General features: G+C 44.9%; 1 protein-coding gene across 2 annotated transcripts in view; it reads right to left on the bottom strand.

Moving 5' to 3' along the window:
* The window catches only part of tbc1d1 (TBC1 (tre-2/USP6, BUB2, cdc16) domain family, member 1), a 93246-nt gene that overhangs the window by 62165 nt on the left and 18767 nt on the right, over positions 1-12314 (bottom strand). The window lies entirely within an intron of this gene.

Genomic DNA, 12314 nt, shown 5'->3' with positions numbered 1-12314 from the left:
TGGGGGAAAAAATAACATTTAATACCGAACACCTAAACATTTATCACATACCCAAACGTAACTCCAAACAGTTTACTTTGTGTTGTGCCCCTGCCTCACAGCACAGGTACCATGCCAGTGTGTGGGGGACTATCTATTCCCGGTCTATTCTGATGATATGTGAACGTTGACCTTTTCGTTCTTCTTTGTCTGAGCTAGTAAACGCACTTCAGTAAAGCAACAGACTACTAACAATAGCAAAATAGGGAAGGGAGTATAGCAATGAAACTCACAAGCTGCTTTCATTTCAAACCAAACAACATCCCCTTTTGCTCCAAAGACGCCTGTGACCTGTTCCCAGTCAATGATTAGAGAGAGAGAGACAGACAGACAGACAGACAGACAAAGAGAGACAGACAGACGGATAGTGAGAGAGACAGAGAAAGAGACAGACAGACAGATGGCTAGATACAGAGAGACAGACAGACAGACAGACAGACGGATACAGAGAGAGAGAGAGACAGAGAATGACAGACAGACGGACGGACAGATACAGAGAGCGAGACAGACAGACAGGCAGACAGACAGACAGACAGACAGACAGACAGACAGACAGACAGACGGATACAGAGAGACACAGCGACAGACAGACAGACAGACAGACAGACAGACAGACAGACAGACAGACAGACAGACAGACAGACAGACAGACAGACGGATACAGAGAGACACAGCGACAGACAGACAGACAGACAGACAGACGGATAGTGAGAGAGACAGAGAAAGAGACAGACAGACAGATGGCTAGATACAGACAGACAGACAGACAGACAGACGGATACAGAGAGAGAGAGACAGAGAATGACAGACAGACGGACGGACAGATACAGAGAGCGAGACAGACAGACAGGCAGACAGACAGAAAGACGGATACATAGAGACACAGCGAAAGAGAGACAGACAGACGGATAGACACAGACAGACAGAGGCAGAGAAAGCGCGACATGTATTTGACACAGGAAAATCGGGAGGCAGGCTAGCAAGTGGAATTAAATGTAGCTGAATCTTGTTTTTTTTTGTCTCCCCCCCCCCCCATTCAGGACAGGCTTAGACAAATATTAACAGTTCTTCCGGCAACATGGGTCAGGCTGTTTCAAGTCTTTGCAGACCTCTAACATACTGGAGTCACTTTCAAACATACAATCTGTAACAGTGCCGCAAAGAATTTTCCGTCACCACTGGCGGTTTTCCCTGTTCACGTATGCAGCTTTTCCATCTGTAAGAGTTACAGACAGCCGTTGTTCACATGCAACATGACAATGCCTTCACTCCTGTAGGATGCCTTTTATACTGTAAACTCACTTTACACCACAGCTGCCTATTGATTTTCCCCTCTGTGCAGACTGAAAGTAGCTCCCCTGTGGCTTGGCACGTTTTCCAGACGTTTTTAAATATATTCTTACTTCTGCTGGTTTTCAAGGCGTGAATGTATTCCTTGTGAGGGATTCACTTGCACCTGTAAAAGCATCATACATAAGATTGCTACAGCAATCTTACGGCTTTTGTTCAAACTACCGTAGTTACAGAAACATATCCGCGATTGTTCCTAGGTCTTTGAGTCAGCAAACTGCAAATAAAACTTTTATGCAACATCGACTCCGGCCTACGTTCAAACATAACCCAACACGTAAACTCACCGCAAGATTTTCAAATCAGGCTGCATGTGTGAATAGGTGCTTCTGTGTAAACAGATACCCTCAGCGTCACCATGGCACTTAAGCTCCAGAAGTCCCACCCAAGTAAATGGCCACCAGATACCTCTGTTTATATCGGAAATTTGTTTTGATCCATTCTCCATTAGGGGTGGGCAATATGGTCAAAATCTTCTATCACGGTATGTGTAATTTCATATCACTAACGGTATACATCACAATACAGTAACTGTTCTGTAAATTCAATTAAGAATTTGTTTAAAATAACCATCATCCTCAGCGGTCACTTGGGATCGAGTATGACTTGTCCTCCTTCTGGGTTTTCAGGTGGGTGTAGAGGCTGATCCTGGAGCCAGATAATGGGAGGATGGCTGCGTGTGACAGCTTTTTGCGCGGAATGGCTGTTGCCACCACACGGTCTTTGGCAGGGGGTGGCCAGAGTCCAATGGCATGGAGAACCAAGTCGATTAGGGACCACCCTTTGTTGCAGCCTTCACATCTTCCACCGCTTCTGCTGTTGAGGTCTTTGTTGGATCACCCTTCGTCTGGAATCTCCCCCTTGACGTATCTGCCTTGGGTGACCCTACCAGGAGCCGAGCTCTGGACAGCACAGCTCTAGGGATCATTAGTAGATGCAAGCTTCTCCATCACGGCAAGGTGGTGGATCATTAGTACATGAAAGCTTCTCCACCACGGCAAGGTGGCGATCCAGGAGAATAACCATACCGTACTTCACATGTCCACACGACAGAAGTTGCACCCCTTTTAGTAACAAGTTCTTCTCCCTCATCTTGTGTTGGCTGGGATGCCTCCTCCTGCTCTGTATTTACAATTCTATTCTCCTCCTCCATGTTTCCTTGGCATGCTCAAGTCTTCTTCTTTAGTTTTATGGCGGTTGGCAAAAAACATTATCTTGCATTACTGCCCCCAACCGGTATGGAGTGCTGCTGCCCAAATCACATGAACCAGCTCCTGCGTTTGAAACGATATTGCCAAATCTCTAGCGGGGGACACATTTCTACTGTTGCACAGTACATACCATTATATTGCCCAACCCTATTCTCCATCATCTCCATTCCACGATTCTGTCAGCGTTTTTTATATTGTCGGGTCCTAAATTAGCTATCTGGATTACACCGAGAGCCAGCAGCAACATGGACAGAGAAAAGCTATACACAACACAGCAATGTGAATTTTATGGTTCATTACTTCCCTGATCTTTCTACCACACGCACGCAAGCACACAACAGTAGTGTGTATAGTAGTTGAAACACTACAAAGAACTTGCTAAGAAGTTCCAGGTTTTACAATCCTGCAAAACAACGCCACTATGCCTCGCTGTGTACATGATTATTCGTACTTTTCTCGACCCCTGGTTAAATCCCGATCCCAATGTGTTAAATCAAGTGTTTCTATTACGCCTAATCAATCATGACCATTAAAGCATGCAGCCTGCACCGCTGTGACCAAAACAAAAAGTTGGCAGTCAGGTCGGAAAGAAGGAGAGAAGCCCAACATGGAATGTTTCTGGAAAAAGGTGGTGATGAGTAAAGTGAAAACAATAGTTCTCGTGATAAATTATCAAAGTGCAATAAAATAACAGTTTCGTGAAACGAAGGCCAATCATCGTTATTTATAGCTACAATATTTTGCAAAATAATTGGGATTTTTTCTCAATCACACATTCGTGCAAACCAGCAGATAGAGAGTAAATCTCTTCCTGCTTCAGGTTCACTCTGCAACCTCCCTGCAGCAGAGGGCAAGGGATAAAGAGGACTTTCCTTTTCTGGGGCGCGACACAAAACTACGTAAACAAACAAGCAGTAACACATGTTCTGAATATGTAGGTTTGTCTGGTGTTCGACGTGGGAATGATGTCATCCTCAGAACACAGACTAGTTAATAACTCTTTGCTGTCCCACATCGGCCTCACTTGACAGTGTGACCGGTTCAAGCCGCATTTGCTCCCCCATGCTGGCTGCGGGCCAGACCGAGGGACAAAAAGCAGGATGTAGGCCAGCTAAGCAGTTGAGTCATGTCAGTGAGGTAATTCCATGTGAGCGGGACCAGAGCGGCAACCAGCTTTATGGTAGCAAAGATGCTGATCGAGCCCCGTCCTGCCCCGTCTTGCCTGGGTATAGGGTGTGTTCATAAACGCTCTTCAAATAACACTACCTGACTCACCCGGGCACACATGAGCCTTTATATTTCAGTAAATTAATGAGCATGTCAGCTAAACATACAAGGCTTATTTGGTATAACCTACACTCTTTGCATGGGAGCGACATATTTACATCTTGGTACGGTCTTGACTCGAGTATCTGTCAACATAGTAGTAAGGAAAAGTTTGTTTTTTTTCCAAAAGCTCAAATGTTCATTTTCAAAGTAGCTCTTTGAAGTAATATTAGAATTACTGCTACAATGCAATGCAGCTCGCAGGAAGGGGAGGCGCTCATTTTGGATTGAGCGAACTGGGACGACTCGGCAGTCAGGTGTGCGTTTCTTATCTACGCGGCTAAGCAGGCGAACAGGCCGGATGTGAAGAGATTGATGCTGGCACTCTGGAATGGAAAGAAGGGGGAAAAAAGCCAGCTTCAAATACGGGGTCTTTTCTATGTCAAGAGAAGAAGAAAAACGTAAACCAACTGACTTCTACACTCCTTTCAATAAAATTGCTTATTTCGAGCAGTTTGGGCCCAACTCCCACAGGGATTTGTGCAGCACACCTTGTATATAACGGACACACACAGACACAACCACACAGAAACACAGACCGACTCTAAGTGGATTTGTGCTGTACAAAGCCATTATGTGTGGCCGGTAAGAAACGATGCGCCGGGTTTCAAATCCAGTTAGTTCCTTGTTTTCCCACCACACCTCTAATCCCCATTCCTCCATGACAAGCCTCCAGTGTGCTGCTCGCTCTGCAGGTCCCGGAGGGATCTGGCGGTGCCGGAGTTCACAAGGCAGCTCCCTCATTAACCTCCAGCAGACCCCGCTGCTAACAAGACGACTAATGAGAAAACACAGCAACATATCACTGCTTTTATAATGAAACAGACTGTCAATCCCACATCTTCCCACTCTGCTCGCTGCTGGTACTCTTGGTGAATAACAGTTACATGCTCATAATGACCGGATGCATGACTAAAATTCGTTATTAAAATGCAAACAAATATCCTGTTTGACACTTTATAGCTGGTGGATTGAAGAGAATATCTTAATTATGAATATTAGAAATTGTTTTTTTTTACCGTTTATTGTCAGGTAAGGAATTCATTCATTCATTCATTCATTCATCCACTATCCAAACTGCTTATCCTTACTCAGGGTCGCGGGGATGCTGGAGCCTATCCCAGCAGTCATTGGGCGGCAGGCAGGGAGACACCCTGGACAGGCCGCCAGACCATCACAGGGCCCACACACACACACACACCCATTCACACCTAGGGACAATTTAGCACGGCTGATTCACATGACCTACATGTCTTCAGACTGTGGGAGGAAAGCGGAGCACCCAGAGGACACCCACACAGACACGGGGAGAATGTGCAAACTATCCAAAGGAGTTGAATCAAGTGCAACTGGACTTGGTATATATCCGTGAAGACGTTTCGCCTCTCATCCAAGAGGCTTCCTCAGTTCGTGCCTTTCTGGCTAGCTTGGTCTAGCCAGAAAGGCACAAACCAGAGGATGCCCTGGGACGACCCCAAAGGTCGGACTACCTCGGGGCTCGAACCCAGGACCTTCTTGCTGTGAGGCGATCGCGCTAACCACTGCGCCACCGTGCCGAATTTAATATGGAAAAATTATATACATGAGGCATTAGCATTTTACATCTTCATCTTCAGCACAGCAGCCAAACGCTGAGGAAGAAAGCGGGCAGGGGCGAGTTTACAGAAAAAGCCAAGCTGTTGTGACTGGCAAGCAGACATGGCAGACTAAGTAGAAAAACAAACTTAAATACAACATCAATAGCTAAATCTCAAGTTCGATGTTTTTTGTGCTCACAGTATAGGAAAGGTGCTGACATGACAGCACTGGTGTCTTTGCTTTATTTCAAATGGACCTCTGGGATATCGGTTGTTCAAACATGACTGCACTTACTATCATCACAGGCATGGAAAAAGTTCAAACAAAAACTTTACGCAGTGCACAATACCAATAAACAGTTTCAGATAACCAACTCCCAAGTTCTAACCTCAAACGACTTGCAAACCTTCTCTGTTAAAAATAAACAATGCCCATGTGTGGCCCGTAAGTAAGTCTTTAACTGTACCGTTGTACACTTGTATTCCAATGTATTTTTATTACAAATGGCCAATAAACAACCTGAACCTGAGCTGGAATACTTGACCCTAGATTAGGATTGCTTCAACCTAATTGTGTTGTGTGTGTGTGTGTGTGTGTGTGTGTGTACTGAGTCAGTTACTACTCACCTTGACTACCCAGCTGAACAGAGGCACCATGTTGTCAGTCCACCTTAATCATTTGGTCTTTGTAAAACCTATAGCCTTGTATATAATAACTAATGCATAATATATTCCTCCACTATTCGTCAAACTACCGCCACGCGTGTACCCACACTTTCAAAACACAGTGATCCCTCCGCCGCCTCCTTTTAGACACAGAAACACTCACAGCACCTGCACAAACCCTTCAGCTACTAAACATATAGGCCCCGTCGCTCACATCTTGAGCTCTTTTGAGCGCCGATCCCTTGGCCATGTCGCCGCTCCAGTCATCCATCCATCCGTTATCCAAACCGCTTATCCTTACTCAGGGTCGCGGGGATGCTGGAGCCTATCCCAGCCAGTCCATCACAAGGCCGACACACGCACACATTCACACCTAGGGACAATCTAGTATGGCCGATTCACCTGACCTACATGTCTTCGGACTGTGGGAGGAAACCAGAGCACCCGCAGGAAACCCACACAGACGTGGGGAGAACATGCAAACTCCACACAGTGGACGACCCCCAAAGTTGGACTACCCCGGGGCTCGAACCCAGGACCTTCTTGCTGTGAGCCGACTGTGCTTAACCACTGCTCCACCGTGCCGCCCAGTCATTCAGTCTTAAATGTCCTCTGCATTTGGATCAACATGCTTCTGCCCATCTCTCTGCCTCCAGTTTCTAAACATCATTTGTTGGTTTATAACTGCTCTGCGACTGCTTTGTGGGTTTACTGCTCTCTCCTCTCATTCCTGTCAGAGTCTTTGTATGAAAGGACTATCTGCTATCTGTCCACAAACGACAGACCCTCCCTCTGTTTACCTTTCCCTGTGCCCCTCACTTCCTGTATCCCTCTCCCTAAAGGCAAATGTTTTCCTTTGCTTGTCTCAAGCCTCTTCTGTGTCTTTCTTCCACCAAAGGACATGGGGGATTAGCGCGGGGTGAGTAATAGGCCTAATCTTGTCTCGTCCCACCCACTCCAGTCTCCCTCCCTTTAGTAGTGTTGTCAAGGCGATGTGATTTAATTGATAAGGTTGCTTAAATCAGCAGGGTGACTTCATTCATAGTCTCCTTCGCTCTTTCCTTCCAGAAAAGTAACGTCACCCACTGACTTCAAATTTCAATCTACAGGACCCCTGGCATCGAAGGTAATGCAGGTGGCATTGTAGTATACCAACAGTTGAATGTTTGAAATTATACTTTTCATGAATTCTTGTTGGGCTAAGGCAGAAAAAAATATTTCTTTAGTGGTGAACACACTGGGAAGGAAGCTACTAGCACTATTTGCTTTAAGTGATGGTAGAAAAGTTGCTAATCAAACACTATGCCCTGTCCCAAATGGTACAAGACCTTCATTTGTACATGTCTGCAAGAACTGTGAGGCTGTAGGGTGTCCCACTTCTCATTTCCTGCTTTGAAAGGGTGCTCACAAGCGCCTGAGATGAACTCTTGATGTGCCCTTTGGCGAACCCCCGCATTGTCTCAACACTTCACTGCGGTCTATTACCCAGAACTCCTTACAATGAACAAGCATAGCGGATGGGACAAACACTTGGCGTATAGGGAGGGAGAGTGATCGAGTCACCCTCTGGTGATAAGCGTTCCTAAGTCAGCATTATACTCTCCATAGGGACCTTTATAATGAGATATCACAGACTACATTGCAGACTACATTAAGGCAGCGACGCCACTTAGAGATTATCTGAGCCAACCTTTGATTTATGATACACTTTTGATTACCTAATTATCCCAATCATATCTCATTAATAATCAAGTAGTACATTCATAAATGGTCCAGTAATGTGATTTTGTGCTTACCGTTTATCCATGTGCTCTCGAGGACTAGTGAACCACAGGTCCACACCTTGTCGACCTCGACAAAGTGTGGACTTGAAGGAGGACCACAGGGCTTAGTGCACCATTTGGGACAGCGCCCAAGAATGAATGTCTCCTGACTGCGATGGGTGTGCATCAACATTTGCCACATCAAGACCACTCACTTTTGTGCTGCACATCATCACCGCATCACGTGTCTTCCACTTCCAATAGCCCTATACACCCTTCACTACTTCTAAAAACGCTTTTCTCCGTCTGACATTTGTTCGTCGGGTGAAATGTTTTGGAAATGGATTGGTAAGGGGAGGAGGGAGTGACTGTCACTCAAAAGGTATGCAAAGCTAAAACAGTGAACACAGTGTATCTCGCTCTGGAGAGCCAACGGTTAGATGAGTTATGTCCAAAACAGGAAGTCAGCTGCACAAAACTACACACTGTGACCCACAGAATTGGCTTCTTAAAAGGGAAGGAAAAACGTTGAAGCGGAGAGCCAAGCCAAGCTGGCATTAAATAGAACTACAGTAGTACTGACCACTAAAACGAGGAAGTTATACAAGAACCACAAGTAGTAGAGAGGCTAGAATACAGCAGATCAGAGCGAGCAAACCTCCCGAGTGTTCCGGTCCATTACATTCAGACCCAGTCAAGATCCGATTCCACCACATCAAGGTGTCCATTAGAGAGCCAGTTCAGATGAGTGTAGCATTTACGTCAGGAATCAAGACAATCTTTTGATCCACTGGCTTGCCTCACATTATTCATTCACTTGTTTTGATTTCTTCGGTCGGAGATCTGTTTTACTGTCCAACAACAACAGTTAATCGTGCTGTCAAACCAGGCTGAGTTAGTCCAAAGAATCTATCTATCAGTTATATGGTCAATGGAAAGGGGAAGTTGCTTTTACCTTGAAATAATTGAAACTCAACAGTTTTAATACGAATATTCCACTGAATTTAATTAGTTCAAAATTGTTGGGAAATGCGTTTTATGTGTTTTAAAATCAACTAGACACACTTTTAGGTGTGCTTCCTCTGAATAAATAAGATGTTCTGAAGCAAGAATTTTGCCACATCTGTCCAAATTCTCAATAAGTGGGGGTGTCGGGGAAGTTGATGGCGAGTCAAAACACTGGAGGCAAACATGTAGACATGGTAAACCCCATTGCATCTTACATATAGTACATAACATCGGCACATAAACTGGGGTATTGATCTTGGTGTACAGCCCCATAATCAGGGTCAAATATCAATCTGCTTAGATCTGTAATGACGTTCTCCAAAATGGAAACCCGGGTGAGAATACAGAACAACATATACGTATGTAGTTAATATAGGTTGGTTGGCCATATCACGCATGTACAAAATGGTTTAGATGACTATCTCCATGTTTCTGCTTGTTCCGTAAATTAAAAACCAAATTGGCCAAAATTTGCAAACGTCAAAGCCAAGGTTCCATAAATTTTCATATTTGAGAATTTTGTGTACAACTGTTGACAGCCAGGTTTTGATTTTTAAACACACTAATATACTATATCGTGAATACACGCTAATCACTAACATAGACGGAAAACTGTTTTTCACTGGAATGGCCCTTTAACGTTCCCACCTACACTTTCCAATGGACCTGACAGCTGCAAGTCAAAACTGCAAAATCTTTTACACTAAAATATATGACTTAGAATATCATGAGTCACTGATGTGCTCAGAGAAAACATTGGGTAACTTTAAGAAGCAGCCAGTGGACCCTGTGATACATTACTCAGCTTGAAAAACAACAACATGACATCTGAAAGTCCCCAGTCCACATTTCCCACAGTCAGGTGACCTGTGGAGGGGCAAACCCAGAAGTCAAACCAACAAACACAAAGTAATGTGAACTAAAAAAGGTGGGAGGAGAGCAAAACGGGGAGTCGAAGAATTGCGTGGGAGTTAGCAGGGAGTGACTTGGGTAACTGTGACGGTTAGCCGCCACAGTCCAAGACATTGGTGCCGTTCTTTTTGGGCCAAGGAGCTATTCAATGGCACAAAAGGACAGGCTAGTACAGAGAGGATTATGAGCCAGTTGAAATGTGATTACAGAGACACATTGTTGAGGCTTGTTGTTTGAGATACCAGGAAGTGCTTAATCACACTGAACAGTAACTGAGGGTGAATTAGAACAACCTGCCGACCGAGACTCAAGATAACCTCACTGTTCTCATCTCATCAGGGAAATCAGTAAAGGAGGGCAACGGCGGGTGGGGTGGTGTGTGTGTGTGTGTGTGTGTGTGTGTGTGTGTGTTGGGGGGGGGTGTAGTTGCTTAGCCGAGACCACCAGAGAGAATTTAGATAGGTAGACCTTGATCAGGCGAGCTGACCGACAAACTGAAAGGCAGAAAATTAAGGATAGCAAGAGAAAAAAATGTAAATAAAGGACGCCTGATGGTGAGTGCCTCCACAGCTGAATGGTTATAGCTCATACCACGTGGCCACATGGTCGCAACCGTCGCCGGTTCGATTCCAGCCGGCGGCCTTTCTTGCAAGTCTTAACCCCCCTCTCTCAATCTCCCCATTTCCTGTCTGCCTCCTCACTATCAGTGTCTAATAAAGGTGAACATGCCCAAAAAACAAAAAAAATGCCTGATGGTGTCAGGTCACTTGAAACAGACAGCAAAGTAGACCATAGTTTTGTCCCCGCCAGTTGACTAGACGATTTAGGACAGAACAATTGGGAGGTTTCTCCAATTGCCTGGATAGTTACAACAAGCTGAGGAGTAATGTAAAAAATAAAAAGGGCAAAAGAAAAGAGAGCGGAGGGTGTTAAATTCAGACAGAGAGCATGTGAGACCAAATTGTTATAGGAAGTCATGTGAGGAACAGACTCAGGTTCAAAGTCACAGATTCCATTCCCTTTGGACTATGACAGCTGGATAATGACAATTGCCCTTTATAAAAGATTAATGTAATAATCTTTTCAAATAAAATCACTACTCTGACTACATCTTCCAAGTAACACCAGGCTGCTGCTTTTTTTTTTTTTTTGGTTTTTCAAAAATCATTGTCTTTTATTACACAATTATTGATTTGGGCCTAGGTTTCAGTCGATGAAAATAATGGACGAATTAAAGGGTAAAACACTCATTTCCAGCCTGTGTTCACCTAGTCACATTTTGGAAAAAGACAAAAAAACAAAAAAAAAGTTGTAGCTCAAGAACAGTGATGGTGGCAGTGCTGTAGCAGAACAGCTCCTCACAAGTCTACCCAGTGTTTAGTTGGCCAACTTTGTCTGCATGTTGCCTTTCTATTCAGCTCATATTTTATCCATCTAACACAACTGACCCTACATGTGTCACCCATACAATATGGGGTATTGGTGTCTTTGATGCCCCCATATGAAAAAGGCAAATCGGTGTATGTATATAGGGTGTGTGTGAATGTAATGTGTACCCTTGTACCCTGGAGGAAAGACACAGCAGGGGTTTACCGTCTCAAAGTGGCCGTGAGATGCGGTCATCCTTTCTACTGAACTCATTCACTAACTACAGCTTAGCGAAATGCCAATACATGGTCAGCTCATAAAATGTAAAGGTTTACTACCCTATAAGGAAGGAGATCGCAAAGTGAAGTATGTGACTATGACAATACACTGCCTCCTGTTCCTCATGCGCAATTTTGTGTAAAAACAGTGTCAGAGGGGGGGGGGGGCTTGCCATGATTCCCCCACCCACCCACCCTCATTTTTTTGAGATAGCTAAGCAGCCACGGGTGTACTGTATGGATTTCCATGTGCATGTGCAATCCTTCAAAAGCTACGCCATCTTGTAACCCAATAATGACCAAGTTGCTATTTGACACATCCAGCAGCTCTTCTCAATGTCAGGACAACGCTCACTTATGCAGACTCAACTATGCCACTTACCAGGCAACCAAAGTCAACTGTAAGGCGTTTGACTTCAGGATACATTAGCAACCATGGTTAAGATATACGACTCTACTAATTCAAATGGCTTTACTGGCACGGCGTAACACTGTACATATTGCCTCCACTGCTATGGCCTTTGCACATAGTCAAAACACAAATCAGCATGGTGTGATCCTCATGGGCTGGTTTGAAAAGAGAGTACTGTGTGCTGTCTGAATGCACCTGCTTTCATGTGGACCAGCCATGTCAGAACTGCACCTCTGACCCAGTCCCCAACTCAGTGTAAGCCCAAGCATAATGGTGCCCAGCAGAGCCTCAGACTTGCCGACACGGTAGCCATGCCTGCCACACAACAGTGACAGCACTTTTCAGTCACTAGTACTGCACCTCCTCGGCGAGCTTACCTAACTAATGCAGAAGTTCGCCTACAC

This window comes from Lampris incognitus, chromosome 5, assembly GCF_029633865.1.
Source record: "Lampris incognitus isolate fLamInc1 chromosome 5, fLamInc1.hap2, whole genome shotgun sequence".
Taxonomy (NCBI): domain Eukaryota; kingdom Metazoa; phylum Chordata; class Actinopteri; order Lampriformes; family Lampridae; genus Lampris; species Lampris incognitus.
The sequence above is the reverse complement of the archived record's forward strand: the minus strand, read 5'-3'. Positions and strand labels throughout refer to the sequence as shown.